This window comes from Talpa occidentalis, unplaced genomic scaffold (assembly GCF_014898055.3).
Source record: "Talpa occidentalis isolate TD23 unplaced genomic scaffold, MPIMG_talOcc4v2.1, whole genome shotgun sequence".
Taxonomy (NCBI): domain Eukaryota; kingdom Metazoa; phylum Chordata; class Mammalia; order Eulipotyphla; family Talpidae; genus Talpa; species Talpa occidentalis.
This window is the reverse complement of record NW_026555331.1, coordinates 45,167,492-45,182,990: the sequence shown is the minus strand read 5'-3', so window position 1 is coordinate 45,182,990 and position 15,499 is coordinate 45,167,492. Positions and strand designations below refer to the sequence as shown.

Genomic DNA, 15,499 nt, shown 5'->3' with positions numbered 1-15,499 from the left:
TCTCAAGTACAGGAGCTGGGTTCTTTGATGCCAGTGCAGTGCAGTTCACAATCGTGTTGTATAAGTTATTTTTCTGTAGCACAGTTTTATCACAATCTCTTTTCTTCTGTAAATTCTTGAGACAAAAAAAAATATATATATAAACTAAAGATTGTCTGGACAGTAAGATTTTAGCCAAAAAGAATTCGGCCAAAAGCAGTTAAAACCCCAAATAAAACTTAAATGTTCTAGAAGTGCTTCAGAAAACACTGTATAGTGAGGGAATGTTCTCTTTAAATGGTCTCATTAATCAGTGTTTGCAACAAATGTTTACTGATAGTATACTCTTTGCTGAACCCTAAAATAAATACTGGGCACTGAGGTGAGGAGTGAAACTAAGTCCTGTCTTCATGGGACTCAAGGTCTGGTGAGGGAGCAGACACTAAGTACAAAAAGACCAAGCAATGACAAAATATGAAGTACCAGTTAATTGATAAAGGCTGGGTATTGACACATCAATTACCAGCGAGCTCTATGTAGCTTGGGTCATCTGAGAGGGCCTCATGAATTATGGGAGAAGAAACCAGCCACACAAAGCACAAAGGTGTGCATGAGGTCCCAAGATGGATGGAACCTGGAGAAATGGAAAGAATGCCATTGTGGCCACACCTAGAAAGTGTGGGTGCCGCTGTAGGTGGGGGAGGAGGCGGGACTGTGCTGAGGCTGACCACCTCATATACAAAGCTAAGATTCCACTGGAAATGCAATGGGATGCCAGCTAAAGGTCTTATTCAGGGACCAAGATGTTTCATTTATATATTTTTTAAGGCATGTAAAGAATAGGACTCTAGGGCAAGGTAAAATGTTCTTAGATTTGGGGCCTCCCCGGTGGCGCAGCTGGTTGAGTGAAACACTGTGAAGCTGTCCGTAGCCTCTGCAGCGCAGGTTCGATTCCCGGCTGGACAGAGAGATTCCCACATGGCAGGGCAGGCCTCAGCATGGCAGGCCTCTCCTGTTGTGCCTGCTGCTCCCCTCAGCAGTGTATTTCGGTCATCTGCCTGTTCTGTTCCCCGCTCTGTCTCTGGTGAATCCTCTCACCCTCCCGTGCCTCTGGCCTGTACCCCAGCTCTTGTATAAAAATAAATAAATCTTAAAAAAAAAAAGTTCTTAGAGTTGATACCAAAAACATAGTCCATAAAAGAGTAAACTGATAAACTGGACTTCATCAAAAAACAAAACAAAACAAAACAAAAACAAAACAACAACTGTAGTTCAGCAAAATTCCTGTGAAATGGATGAAAAGCTACAAACTAGGAAAAGTATTTGTAAATCATGTGTCAGATATGGGTCTGTTGTTAAGAGCATAGTATGAACTATCAAAATTCAACAGTAGAAAACCCAAACAGTTCTATTAGGAAATGAGTGAAAGAGGGCCTCCTTGGTGGCCCAGGGGCTAAAGTCTCAGTGCTATCAAGCTATCGCCAGTCACTGTGGCATGAGTTTGCCCCGGCCAGGGAGCTAACCCACATGGCGCAGCAGACCTTTCCTTTCCTGCCCACTGCTCCCCTCAGCAGTGTGTTTCAGTAGATCATCCTGTTCTGCTCCCTACTCTCTCTCTAGTGAATCCTCTCACCACACACACCCCCCCATTTCTGGCCTACACCTCAGTTCTTGTATGCATAAATAAAAACAAACCTAAGGAAAAAAAAAAGGAATATGGGTGAAAGACCGGAACAGACAATTTACTAGGGAGGGTACACAGATGACAAATAAGCACATAAAAAATGTTCAAATTTTTGAATATTTGCAAGTTAACAAATACAAGTTAAAACACAATGGAGCATCACCACAAATGTAATTGAATGGCTAAAATTAAAAAGTGACCACACCAAATGCTGGTGAAGATGTGGACAAACTGGACCATTCATATATTGGTGATGGGTATGTAAAATGGTACAGTTGCTCTGGAAAAAATTGGCAGTTTCTTAAAAAACTAAACCTGCAACTACTATATGACTAAGCAATTTTGATTCTGAGTTTTTTCCTAGAGAAATGAAAACTGATGTTTACATAAAAAGCTGTATGTGAATGCATATAGCAGCTTTATCTCAGATGTTCTTCAATGGTGAAAGGTTAAATAAAGTGGGGTACAGATATTCAAAGGAATACTAGACAACAATGGAGAGGAAAAAACACTTGAATGAATCTCCATGGAATTACACTGAGTAAAAAATCAGTCCCCAAAAGGCTAGATATTGTATGACTCTGTTTATGTAATATTCTTTTTTTTTCATATGTTGAAATGGAGTTCTTTTTTTTTTTTTTTTTAAAGATTTATTTATTTATTTATACAAGCACTGGGTACAGTCAGAAGCACGGGAGGGTGACAGAATTCACCAGAGCCAGAGCAGGAAGCAGAACAGGCAGACTGACAAACTACACTGTTGAGTGGAGCAGCAGGCACGGCAGGAGAGGTCTGTCCTGCCATGTGGGACCCTCGCCTGGCTGCCAGAGATCAAACCGGTGCTGCAGAGGCTGCAGGCAGCTTTGCAGCCCAGCGCTCAACCGCTGCGCCACCAGGGGAGGCCCAATGTAATATTCTTGAAACAAAAAATTTTAGGAATCAAGAGCAGATTAGTGGTTGCCCAGAGTTAGGGAAAGAGAATGGAGGGAGGAAGAAGGGAAGGAGGTCTAGTCATAAAAGGGCAAAGAGGGATTATTATGATGATGGTGGAATAGCATAAAATGAAATTATATGGAATGAAATACACACACATTTTGAACATTGGCAAATTAAATAAATGTAGGTTAAAATCACAATAGAGTATCACTAAAAGTGTGTCCAAATAACTAAAATTAAAAAGTGACAACACTTTGTAGGAAAGTAAAACTGGGGAAATCTAATGAGGCTTGTGGATTAAGTCAATATCCTGGTTGTGATATTGTACTATAATTTTGTAAGGCATTCCCATCCGAGGAAAGTGGATAAAGGATACAAAAAGTCTCTCTGTTATTTCTTATAACTGCATATGAACTTACGATTAAATAAAGATTTCATAAAAATCTCAGGAAATTTTTAAATTTAAAAAAAAAGGCTCTCTGATGAGAATGGATTGGAGTTAGAATGGAACGGGGAGATCAGTTGAGGGGATTGCAATGGAGATAATAATGAGTTAGCCTGGGTGGGTGCTGGGAGAGAGTGGCAACAGGGCAGAAGAGAACTGGGTGTGATTTGGACTCGAGTCTATACCTATGACATTTGAAAGACATTTCCCTAGAGAGCTTCCTAAAGCCCCAACTTTGTAAGAACCATGATAACATAGAAAAATAATATTAGTATCAATAATGAAAACTTAACAGTTCATTGATAGAGCTTACTTCCTTTGGCCACAATAATAGAAAAACAAAAACTAAGTCAAATTATGAGTAGACACTGGCTCTTGCAGCAACTCACCTTCCTACCCACTTCTGGTAAACAGTACCAGGTACCAGGCCCTTGCTTCAGGTCCCACTGTTATCAGCCCAATCATCTGTGCCCAGGACCCAGGACCTGCCCCTCTCTCTTTATCTTAGATGACAAGGGGATAAGGAAAATGGCAAAGCCAGTCTTGCTTCCCATTTCCCCAGGCACCCCAGAGTTGCACAATCTCATACACAGCACACCCTATTTTCATTCCACATGTCTTCCATTCCATGCCTGAGATTAAATCCCATGCCTTCAAACTTACATACTTTGTACGTAGACCTCTGAGCCATTTTTACCAGAAATTTTAAATATCTGAATACCAAAAGACAACTTGGAGAAGTTCGCTACTGTTTCCATGTGAGAGAGTCTGTGGATTTCTCTGATGAGATAAAATGATTTTCCCCTGAAAGGTCTTCAGAGACATGAATAATAAGTATACGACCTCAACAATGTGCAAGCACCCAAAGATAGGATCTAACTCAAAGAATGCAAACTATAATTCTAAAGCAAATGTGAAAAAAAGATAAATAATAACATAAGGAAGATACATTTATCTATCTATACTTATTATAGTAATAAGATGTACCAAGCTGGGTAGCTGTGAAATTTTATAGATCGTGACTGTTTTCATGTCATTTGTACACTGTGATTTGAATTTCTAGGGAAGCACTGGACACCCCACAACTTGGTAACTTACATTGTGTTTTTCAGATATCAGGCTAGATGAGAGGGCTATGATGAGATCCAGAAAGTTCCTGGTAAAACTGAGGATAGTTCAACTACTAGAGGGGCCATGTTCCCTACTCGGCTGCAATCATAGGTGATCAGGCACAGACGACAGCAGGTATAGGATGCAAAGTCCCTGTGAAGCCACCAGGAAATACTACAGATGTCCAAAGATCAATTTTGACAGGCTAACAGATGACTTAGAGTTTTGGGAAATCTGAAACTGAAAAGAAAGTTCAAAAATGAGTCAAGTATTCAGATTCTTCAGAGTGGGATGAAATATCACATTTGAAATGGAGTGGGAGGTGATGGAGATATCAGGAATGAGAATCCTGGGGGAGAATGATTACATCTAAAAATAAACAAACAAATAAAACAGAAAATCACATTAGGTCCCTGAAAACACAAGAAAAAACTCTAAAATAAAAAATACATCATTAGTTTTGTGATAACTTGCAACTTTGTCTACTTTGTAAACATTGTCTTTGCGGTAACTAACATTGGTTTACAACACTGTCAATGACTTAGGGGTACACAAGTTCACACATCTTCAGATGTGTGTCACCACACGACACCTACCACAAGAGCAACCAAAATCCTCCACTATAGTCCACTTGGCCCCCTCTCACCTTTGCTACCCAACCCACACTCACCCCTTCTAATAACCTCAGTTCTGCAGTCATATTTCTAAGGGTTGTTTTGGTTTAGGTTTGTCTGTTCCTTTGTTTTGTTCACATACTACATATGAGCGAAATCATCAGATATTTGTCTTTCTCCTTCTGGCTAATTTTGCTTGGCATAATCCCTTCAAGTTCCATCCATAGTATTGCAAATGACAAACTGTCAGGACTTTTTGTTTATGGTTAAGCAAGTATAATGTTGTGTATACCACATCTTCTTTTTCCACTCATGTGTCTTTGGGCACTTAGATTGTTTCAATAACTTGGCTATTCTATCTTTACCTCTTGAAAAATGTACTTTAAAAAAAAAGATTTATTTATTTATTTATACAAGCACTGGGTACAGTCAAAAGCATGGGAGGGTGAGAGAATTCACCAGAGCCAGAGCAGGGAACAGAACAGGAAGACTGATGAAGTACACTGCTGAGGGGAGCAGCGGGCGCAGCAGGAGAGGTCTGTGTGCCATGCAGGACTCTCACTGGCGGCCTGGGATTAAAACAGCGCTGCAGAGGCTGTGGGCAGCTTCGCAGCCCAGCACTCAACCACTGTGCTACCTGGGAGGCCCTTGAAAAATGTATTTTAAAAAGATTTATTTTGCAGCATATGTGTAAGCAAAGATATTTACACAACTTTTTTCACTGTTTAGGTACTTGAGGCTACTGTTTTCTTTCTTTCCCCCTCTTTACCTTTCACTCAACTTCTTCCTCCTGCTCCTTCTTCTTCTTTTTGTCCTCATAGGAAAAAACTGTTTAGCATCATTTATAATTAAGAACATTTGTTAAAATGTTAAGTAATCACATCCTTCAAGTCCAAACTCACACTCCTTATTTTGTGAGGTCTTCCTAAGAGTTGGTGCCTTCCCTACTGTACCCCACTCTTCATTAGGTAGTAAACACTTGTTTCCTCATCTAACCCCTTCTTTTGTCCACAGCTGGAAACTCTGAGGGCATTTTTTTCACCTTTGTATTTCTAAGATTAAATGCTAAATGCACATATACTGAATAAAGAGAAACCAAGTGAAAAAGTACCAGAAGGATGGATATTAAATCATAAAGATTAGTAGCTCTTCTGGTCACATAATTTGCAAGGCTTCTGACAAAGTTCTCAAACAAAAGGCATCATTGGCCTCACTCATCATTTTATCATCATGTGCATGTTTGTTTCTAGGAATTACTGCTGAGCCATCTTTAACTAGCATGGCAGTGCTGAGCCTCTGTGTGACTATAGGATGAAAAGGTGCCAGAGATAGCCATCCCATCATGCTTCTTCAGCAGTTCACATATTGTCAGTGAGGAGAGAAACAAGTCCTCACCGTTGCAAGGCAAAAGTCATTACCTATCCCAAGCATTGCTTATAGTTGACAGATTCCCCTAAAATCTCTGTGGGGGAACTTGTCCAGACAAAGATATTCAAAATATGAAACATAAAAGCTATGAAATACATATACACATATACAATCTCAAACTTAGAGAAAATTTGAAAGAACAGGAAAAGAACTGCTTTTCTTACCCATTTGAGAATAAATGGCTGACATTATTGCCCATTATACGTCAGTACTTTACTGTGCATTTCCTACAAATGAAAACGTCCTGTATGACTATGACATAGCCATCAAAATCAGGAAATTAGTATTAATACTCTAATCTAATACAATTCCAGACTCCATTCATGTTCCTCCAGTGGTCCCAATCATGTACTTAAAAAAAAAAAAAGAGGTTCAAGTGCAAGATTCTAAATCCAGATCTTGCAAAGCACCATACACCACATTTTGTTACCATGTCTCTCCTTAGTGTCTTTCCATCTGCTACAGTTCTTGGTCTTTCCTTGACTGTCATAACCATATCACTATAGATGTTTACAGGCCATTTATTATGAGAATGTTCTCAGTTTGGGTTTGTCTGGTGCTCCCTCATGATTAGGAACATCTTAGGCATGAAGATCACAGAAGTGATTATGATCCTATTCAGGTGACACATGATTTGCAATTGTACCATCACTGTTGATGCTAACTTTGATCATTTGTTTAAGGCCCTATGTGCTAAGCTTCTCCACTGTGAAATTACTCCCCCCTTTTAATTAATAAATATTTTGTAAGGAAGTCTTTGAGATTGTGTATGTATCGCCCTTTATTTAATTATTAATTTATTCATTAATATTTTAATATCTGTTTGAAGTCATGGTTTCCTGTTTTATTCAATGCACCATAGTCTGCTACTATGATTACTGATTTTGATGCTTTTATTGTCCCAGGTTTTTCCAGTGAAAAGCCTGGCAAGGTGTTCTCGGTATTGCCAATCATTCTTTGAACACTTCTTTATTTGGGGCTCAACAAGAGATTCAAGGTTTATCTTGTATTTTCCCATGCCCAGTACCAAAGTCAGTTGGCTCTCCAAGGGGCTCTGAAGAAGATCTGGATACTACAGTACTCAGTAGCATGGGTGCCACTGCTCTGATACCCACTCTCTTAGTGGACAAAACTAGAGATATATGTATTCAAATATCTATCTTCTGTCTGTCTGTCTATCAATCTATTTACCCTCAATTTTGCTGGGTAGGGCAAATAATGGGCTCTCAAAACGGACATCAATACAACTTTAATGGCTTCACTGTGAAAAGACTAAAATTTTAGGCTTACTCATTTGCTTTTATTCCTTCTGGCAGCCTGGATGTAATTTTATAGTTGCCATTTTGTATTCTTTCTCTTACAAAATGCCTCTCAAATTGTAAAAAAAATATTCAGGCTCACAAATTCTGGATTTGTCCCGGCAAGGGAAAAATGGTTAAATCAGAATGAAAACTGACAATGAAAGGAGGTAATTTTCTAGGGAACTTTCCAGTTACCAATGTATAGAGGTGCAAGGAGGTTGAATTAAACTTCAAAAATTTGTATAGGTTACTTAGAGAATCAAAAGAGATGGGTGGTCTTGAGAGTTAGTTTGTGCAGACCATATAAATTTCAAAGTTTTTCTGACTCATATACAGAGTATTTCTATAATTCCCATGTGATCAGTTCAGTGATATGATTGATCGCTTTCTAAAGGAATATTCAATTAATTCTATCCAAAAATCATACCAGCTTTTCTTTAAGATTCCTTTCTTGATTTTTTAAAAATACCACCAGTTCTTAATTAACATATTCTTTTTTTGCTAGGGTGTAGTATACTTGGCTAGGTAATAGTTTTTAAGACTCTTCCACTCTTGTTGCCCCTTGATAAAGCAGATCCCTAATTTCTTCAATTTTATATTCATAGGTCATTTTTTAAGGTACATTAACTTTATCACCCACCTATTGATTTGCTGTTCCCAGTTTAGTTCTCTGAAGCTCATCTTGTTTCAGGTTATAGAGTCACTTCTGTTCTCCCCAAGCACTGACTGGCATAGTCAATGGCAGCATGATATTAAGTCTTGAAATTGTAAACACAATTTGAAATTGGTAATAATTCTGTAATTTAAAAATTGGAGGGAAAATCTTATAGAAAACAGACTTCTGTAAAAGGGTTCTCCCTTTATCGCATTTACTAGAGAAAGCTTCTAGAAAATCTCAAATCTAGAAGACCCAGTTAATTTATGAAGACAGTATAAACAGAATACCCACAAATAAGAATATCCACAAACACTCAAAAGACTATTCACAAGTATCAAAAGAATCTTTTAAATGCAATTTCAAATAATGTAGATAAATTTTATTGCTGACAACTACTGCTTTAGCTATAAGGCACAGTTATTGGAGATAACCCCCAGAGGTGATGTCTGAAAGATACTAATAATAACCATGATGGGGGCCTACCTGGTGGCACAGGGGTTAAAAACACAGTGCTATCAAGCTGTCGCCAGTCACTGCAGCACCAGTTCGATCCTCCCCACTACCCCGCAGGCCAGGGAGCTAACTCACATTGTTCAGCAGACCTCTCCTGTCTAGCCTGCTGCTTCCACTCAGCAGTGTATTTCAGTAGATCTGCTTGTTCTGCTCCCCAACTCTCTCTGGTGAATCCTCTCACCCCTCCCCCACACTTCTAGTTACACCTCACTTTTTATATGCATAAACAAACAAATCTTTAAGAATAATAATAACAATGGCTGCCATTTACTGAAAACATATCATGAGACACTCCCTAGGATGGCACTCAATATCTACACTTTAGAATTGAAGAAACCGAGGTTCAGAGAGGCCTATCTAAGATTTTATGGTTAGCAAAAAGAAGAGTTACAATACAACTCATTACTCCACAGAGGCTAAACAAGGATTGGGTGTGGGAAGTAGAAATTTAGAGAAACAAAGGCACCCAAGGACAGCCAGGATGATTCAGCTAGAGGGCCGAACTGAGGTGGAAAGAACTGAGGGCGATGAAAGCAAAAAGAGGGGTCAGCTGGCAGCTGAAAGAGGGGTTCTGAGTTGGTGCGATAAGCATGTAAAAGAATTAAGCAAGGGAGTGTTTCTCTTTTCATTTTTCACACAGCATTTTGCAGACCTGAAATCTAAAGATCTGATGGGAAAGGAAGAGTCTTTGCAACCAGCAGCATCATTAAAGAAGTTGACACATATGGATATTTACTTATCATCTAGGAGGTGCCTCTATAAACAGTAAACAAATGTAGGAGCAAGATAGTGACAGTTGCTGTAAGTGCTATGAGTGCAACAAACAGGGTGACAATAGAGAACCTGGTAGGGGGAACCAACTTTAGATAGGGGGATGTTGGCCAAACAAAATACCTTTCAGCCACTCCTGTTCACAGGAAGAGCAAATACTACTGAATCTCAGTAATTTTTTCTGGTTAATTATGTAGGTTGTTTTATTTATGTATAAATACATTAAACGATAAAGGTGTCTCATACTTTTGCAGACATATTTCCTCATACAAAACTAGCTAGAAGGGAAGTGTCCTTGAAGAGTATTTCAAAGAATATAAACTGAATTCAAAGTCTATGATTTCATAGGGAAATTTCCAATTAAAAGGAAATGTTTGGAATTCATTTTGAAAGACTGAGAGAAAGGTGGTTTATAAGGCAATGTTTTCTTTTCACAATAAAAATATTATTTGAAACTGCTGGTTTCACTAGAATATTTGTTAGTGAAAGTTGTGCTGTTAAAGAATTATTCCAGGGTACCTGAAATTCCTACAAACTCAAATGCCCCTATTGCATGTAACCTGAAGGAAACTGTCTTTAGAGAAGCAAAACACCCTCAGATGTTTGATACTGGGTGCCCCATGTTCACACTTAAGAAAATTTTGAGTAAATCAGTAAGATCCACTCATTCTTAAATTATCACTCATTTTTAAAATAGCAATGACATTAAGGTTATAACAACAATAGGGAAAAAATAGCATAGGTAGCTACACCTCATAATTAAAGCAGCTTAAGTTTCAGGCGCACTCTAAGGCATTTGCATGACTCCTATAAGGTCCTACCAGGGGCCCTAGCAATATATTCTGAAGGTCATTTTTTTTTTTAAGATTTATTTATTTTTATACAAGAGCTGGGGTATACGCCCGAGGCACGGGAGGGTCAGAGGATTCACCAGGGACAGAGCAGGGAGCAGAACAAGCAGGTGACAGAAATACACTGCTGAGGGGAGCAGCGGGTGCGACAGGAGAGGTCTGTGGCACCATGTGGGATTCTCGCCGGCTGGCAGGGATCGAACCTGCGCTGCCGAAGCTGCGGACAGCTTCACAGCACGGCACTCAACCCACTGCGCCACCGGGGAGGCCTGGTCATATATTTCTGAAAACTTAAGAAATTCAAATTCTATTTCTTAAAGAATATAGTTTATAGTATACACCTCAGACTCTAATCTTTGATCTGTGGTCCACAATTTAGCTGATGGCAGCGCCATTTCCATGACACTTAAAGTAATATAGGAAAGGCCTCCCTGGTGGCACAAGGGGTTAAGTGTCAGCACTATGAAGTTATCCACAGACACTGAAGCACCAGTTCAATCCCCAGCCAGGGAGCTGACCCACATGGTGCAGCAGACCCCCCCTGTCTTGCCTTTCCTTGTCACTCCCCTCAGCAGTGTATTTCAGTCAGTCCTTCTGCTATGTTCCCCACTCTGTTTCTGGTGAATCCTCTCACACCCCCCACACCTCTGGCCTACACCCCAGCGGTCATGGCAAACAATCTATAATGTTCACATAGGATAACATTAGGAGCTACGAATGAAAAAGTAGGAGCAAGAGTGTGGTGTCTGGAGTTCCAGGACAGGGATTCTAGAAACTATTTCAGCTGTTCTTACAGCAGAGGATTAAAAATAAGTACTGCTTTAGAATGGCAATTGTGCATGGAACTGGAGTTGGTAGAGACTGGACGGTCCTAGGGATCTGGGCCCAGGTGGTGGCAGCAGAATGAAAAGTAAGGAGTGGTTCTGAGAGACATGGGGAAAGAGTCAGAGGAACAAAACTGATTTGGATGTGCCAGCCAGCGGGGTAAGAAAGAGCCCACATTACCCTGTGTTGGATGAAGAATTAACAGTGGTAAAAATCAACGAGAGCTCAAAGGGAAGACTGCCTGTTTTAGGAAAGAGAAGTTTGGATTTGGTTTCATTACCTCTGAGATGCTAGTTAGTTCAAACACTAGAAATGCCTTGTTCTTTGCTACTCAAAAGTGTCCCTTAGAGCAACAGCATCAATTACCTAGGAGTTTATTATAAGATGGCACCAGTCTAGTCCAAAGACACATATTGTAAATCTGCACCTGGAACACCCTGGCTCCAAAGAGCTAAGGAAATCACCAACCTTCCTCTACTCCCGAGGCCAAGCTGAGATTTAGAAATAGTAGTGTAGATGTGACTGCTGCAAAGTTTCTGCAGGAAAAATAGATTTCTAAAGCTGTGTGGGACCCTTTAAAAACTTCTGCCATAAAGACTACTGAAGCCAAGCAAACACCTGTGGGCCATGTGTACAGCTGTCACTGCCAGCTGACTCATCTGCTCATCCCTCACTTGCATCACACATTTTCCTCTGTATTTATGAGCAACGATAATAACATCAGAGAAAATAACTTACAGAAGTTTTAATGAACTTGTCGTACTGAAAGAATGTGGGTATAGACAATATGTGAGAATCCGGGTGTAACACCATAATTATAAAATCAGTATCTCATTCTCCAAGACTCTCCATGTTTATAAATACCACTGTTTCCTTGTTAATCACATAAATCAGTTCTCAAGTTCACCACAAGACAGACATCTGTGAAGAAGAAATTTCCCAATCTCAAGAAAAAAATAATCATAACTATGACATTTTCTAACAATACATATAAATGCATAGAAAATGCAATTTATATAAATGTATAGAAAATCCTTACCTTTTCTTAGTTCTTTAACTTCTCGGTTAGCTATTAGAAAAGAGTTTACATAACAATGCAATATTTTGTTTACAAAACAATACAGCTTTCCCCCACTATCTGAAAGTATAGCATTCCTATGAAATCTTTAAGTGAAAATGTCATAAATCAAAGAAGCAAGTACCATTAATTTGTATGGAGGGGTCTCCCTGGTGGCACAAGGGGTTAAGCACAGCATTTTGAAGCTATCTGAAGCCTCTGCAGCATGAGTTCGATCCCCCGCTGGCCAGAGAGCAACCACATGGCACAGCAGACCTCTCCTGTCTTGCCTGCTCCTCCCCTCAGCAGTGCATTTCAGTCAATCTGCCTGTTCTATTCCCTACTCTGTCTCTGGTGAATCCTCTCACCCCCAAACACTCTGGCTTGTACCCCAGTTCTTGTATGCATAAATAAATGTTTTAAAAAATTATATAGAAAGTTTTTTTTAGCATTCCCAGACTCAAAAAATGACCCACAAAATCATCTAAATAATTCATAAACCTAAAATAATACTGACATGCAATAAAAACAGAATGGGTATGATATATTCACCACCTGTGTAAACTAGAAATGAAACAGTGTAGTTTTAATTTACCAGACTCATGAAGACAGGGAGGGCTGGGAGGTGATGATGATGTGTGTTAGGCAAGGTTGTTACAGATTGGGGTAGAGTGATGTATAGGAGGCTGGGGTATAGGATAGAGAGGAAGAGGATCATTTGTTAACATCTCATCATCCTCTGAATCCATCAAGATATACAGGTCACTAACTTCTTCACTTACTATGTCTGATGCCTCCATGTCAAAGATCAGGTTTCCTTTCTGCTGTGACTGATGTGGATGGTGTGGAAGTTTCAAAATACAATGGTGGATGGTATGGAAGGCTCAAAATACAATAGTATACTTGACAGATTAACCTCGTGTAGTTTTCTATCACACAATTCTTGGTAGGGCACAAAACATTCTGCAAATCTGCCCTAAACCTACGTGCCCTTCAAAATTAAAGCCATAATTTTCTGCAATCAATGTAGCATGTTAAGTGCAGTGAAAATCTCACATTGTGATTCACTCTCAGGCCAGATGCCATTGCATTCGATTTCTAATCTTGCAATTCTATCAGCTCTTCATCTGTCAGAACTTGGTCATGTTATGAAAAAACTTTTGCAACATCATTTTTGTTAACTTCCATTCCTGCTGAGATGTCAAATGCAGTTCTCAGGGAAGGATCTTGTGGGGCTACTCTCACTGCTTTTGATGCACAGTACCTCTGGAACGACTGCTACAAAACAAACACTGATAGATATTTTCATTTATTGCATAAAAGTGAAAATCCACTTACTTTGGAGAAAATAGGTATGGATGTTAAGTCTTTTGTAAAAGCAAAGTGGCTTAACATGAACTCTCTAAAATCAGGGGACACCTTTTAAATACAATTGACTCTCGACAAAGTTTTGTCCATGTTTTGTTGAATTTCCTGTATGCAGAATGGAAAAGTAAATGGACATGAGCATTTTAACCCCATGATGTTCAAGGGTCAACTCTACTTGCAAACATGGTTTGATATGTCCGATGAATGTGGTAGGAAGGGGTTTTAGGTATTTTGACCCGATAAAACTAAGTGAAATAATATGTGCAATAGAATCTGTAACTAGTAAAAGCCATATCATAATAAGCTATACTATGATCGGAAATCTCACACTGGTGACTTTTGGGCTAAAACCTAATTGGTCAATTCTTTTGAATATTTATTGTGTGCAAGAAATTTAATTAGGCATTGCACATATATAAATCTTTTATAAATACCTTAAAATCTTAATTTCATATATTTCCTGGATGTTCATACTTACCTGAAATCCTCAGTGAGTGGAGGAAAAATAGAAGTGTCTTTCATTTGTAGAATGTGCAAAAGCAGTTGTTTACCAATGATGTGAGTTTTATTTATTTATTTTTTATTTAAATATTTTATTTTATATAATTCTTATATCTTTTTTCATCTTTGCACAATGTATGCATTTTCATTTTGGTTATATTCCCCATACAACTGCACCCCCCCCCCTATTTTGACTCTAGTCCTTCCTTTCCCCTCCCCCACATAGTGTGTTTCTGGTTTATAGTTGCTTGTTGATTTTGATTTTTACTTTGTATTGATTTGTCTTTTTCCTGGTCTCTTATTTAGGTTTTCTAAATTCCTGCTATGAGTGAGACCATCCGGTATTTTTCTTTTTCTTTCTGACTTATTTCGCTGAGCATGATCCCTTCTAGCTCCACCCATGTTGCAGCAAACTGCATGTGTTTATCTTTTTTGATTGCTGAGTAATATTCCATTGTGTATATGTACCACATCTTCTTGATCCAGTCATCTATTTTTGGGCATTTGGGTAGCTTCCATAGCTTAGCTATTGTAAATAGTGCTGCTATAAACAAAGGGGTGCAGGTGCCCTTTGGAACTACTGTTTCTGTGTCATTTGGGTAAATACCTAGGAGTGGGATTGCTGGATCATATGGAAGTTCCATGTTTAGTAGTTCAAGAAATCTCCACAAGCTCTCCATAGTGATTGGACCAGTTTGCACTCCCACCACCAGTGCAGGAGAGCTCCTTTTTCTCCACAACCTCGTCAACATTTGTTGTTGCTAGTTTTTTTGATATGTGCCATTCTCACTGGTGTGAGATGATATCTCATTGTAGTTTTGATTTGCATTTCCCTGATTACAAGTGATGTTGAACATTTTTTCATATGCCTGTTGGCCATTTGCATTTCTTCTTCAGAGAAGTTTCTTTTTAGCTCTTCTGCCCATTTTTTGACTCAATTATTTTCTTTGTTTTTGTTGATTCTCATCAGCTCTTTGTAGATTTTTGTAATCAGTCCCTTATCAAGAGTGTTGTGTGCAAAAATTTTCTCCCAGTCAGTGGGTTTTCTCTTTGTTTTGGTTATTGTCTCTTTTGCTGTGCAGAAGCTCTTTAATTTGATGTAGTCCCAGCTGTTTATCTTTGCTTCCACTATCACTGCTTTGGGTAATGTGTCTGTAAAGATGTCTTTGAGGTGCATGTCAGGTAGTGTTTTGCCTGTATTTTCTTCTATGTATTTTATGGTTTCAGGTCTTATGTCTAGTTCTTTAATCCATTTTGAGTTGGTTTTCCTCATGGATTGCAAGAATTAACATCATCAAAATGGCCATCCTACCAAAAGCAATATACAGATTCAATGCTATTCCAATAAAAATTTCAATGATATTCTTCAAAGAAATAGAACAATTATTGATGAAATTCATATGGAATCACCAAAAACCCCAAATAGCCAAAGTTATTCTGAAAAAAAAAAAAAGAAGG

At 38.9% G+C, this 15,499-nt stretch overlaps 1 long non-coding RNA gene across 1 annotated transcript in view; it reads right to left on the bottom strand.

Annotated features, from left to right (window-relative positions):
- The window catches only part of LOC119240494 (uncharacterized), a 39,827-nt gene extending 26,192 nt beyond the window's left edge, over window positions 1-13,635 (bottom strand). The window contains exons 1-4 of the long non-coding RNA XR_005124145.2: window positions 13,511-13,635; window positions 11,854-12,036; window positions 8,138-8,293; window positions 4,143-4,394 (exon numbers count right to left, since the gene is read on the bottom strand). This is a non-coding gene — a long non-coding RNA (uncharacterized LOC119240494). The remainder of the gene's footprint in view (window positions 1-4,142; window positions 4,395-8,137; window positions 8,294-11,853; window positions 12,037-13,510) is intronic.
- Between the last annotated feature and the right edge of the window lie 1,864 nt (window positions 13,636-15,499).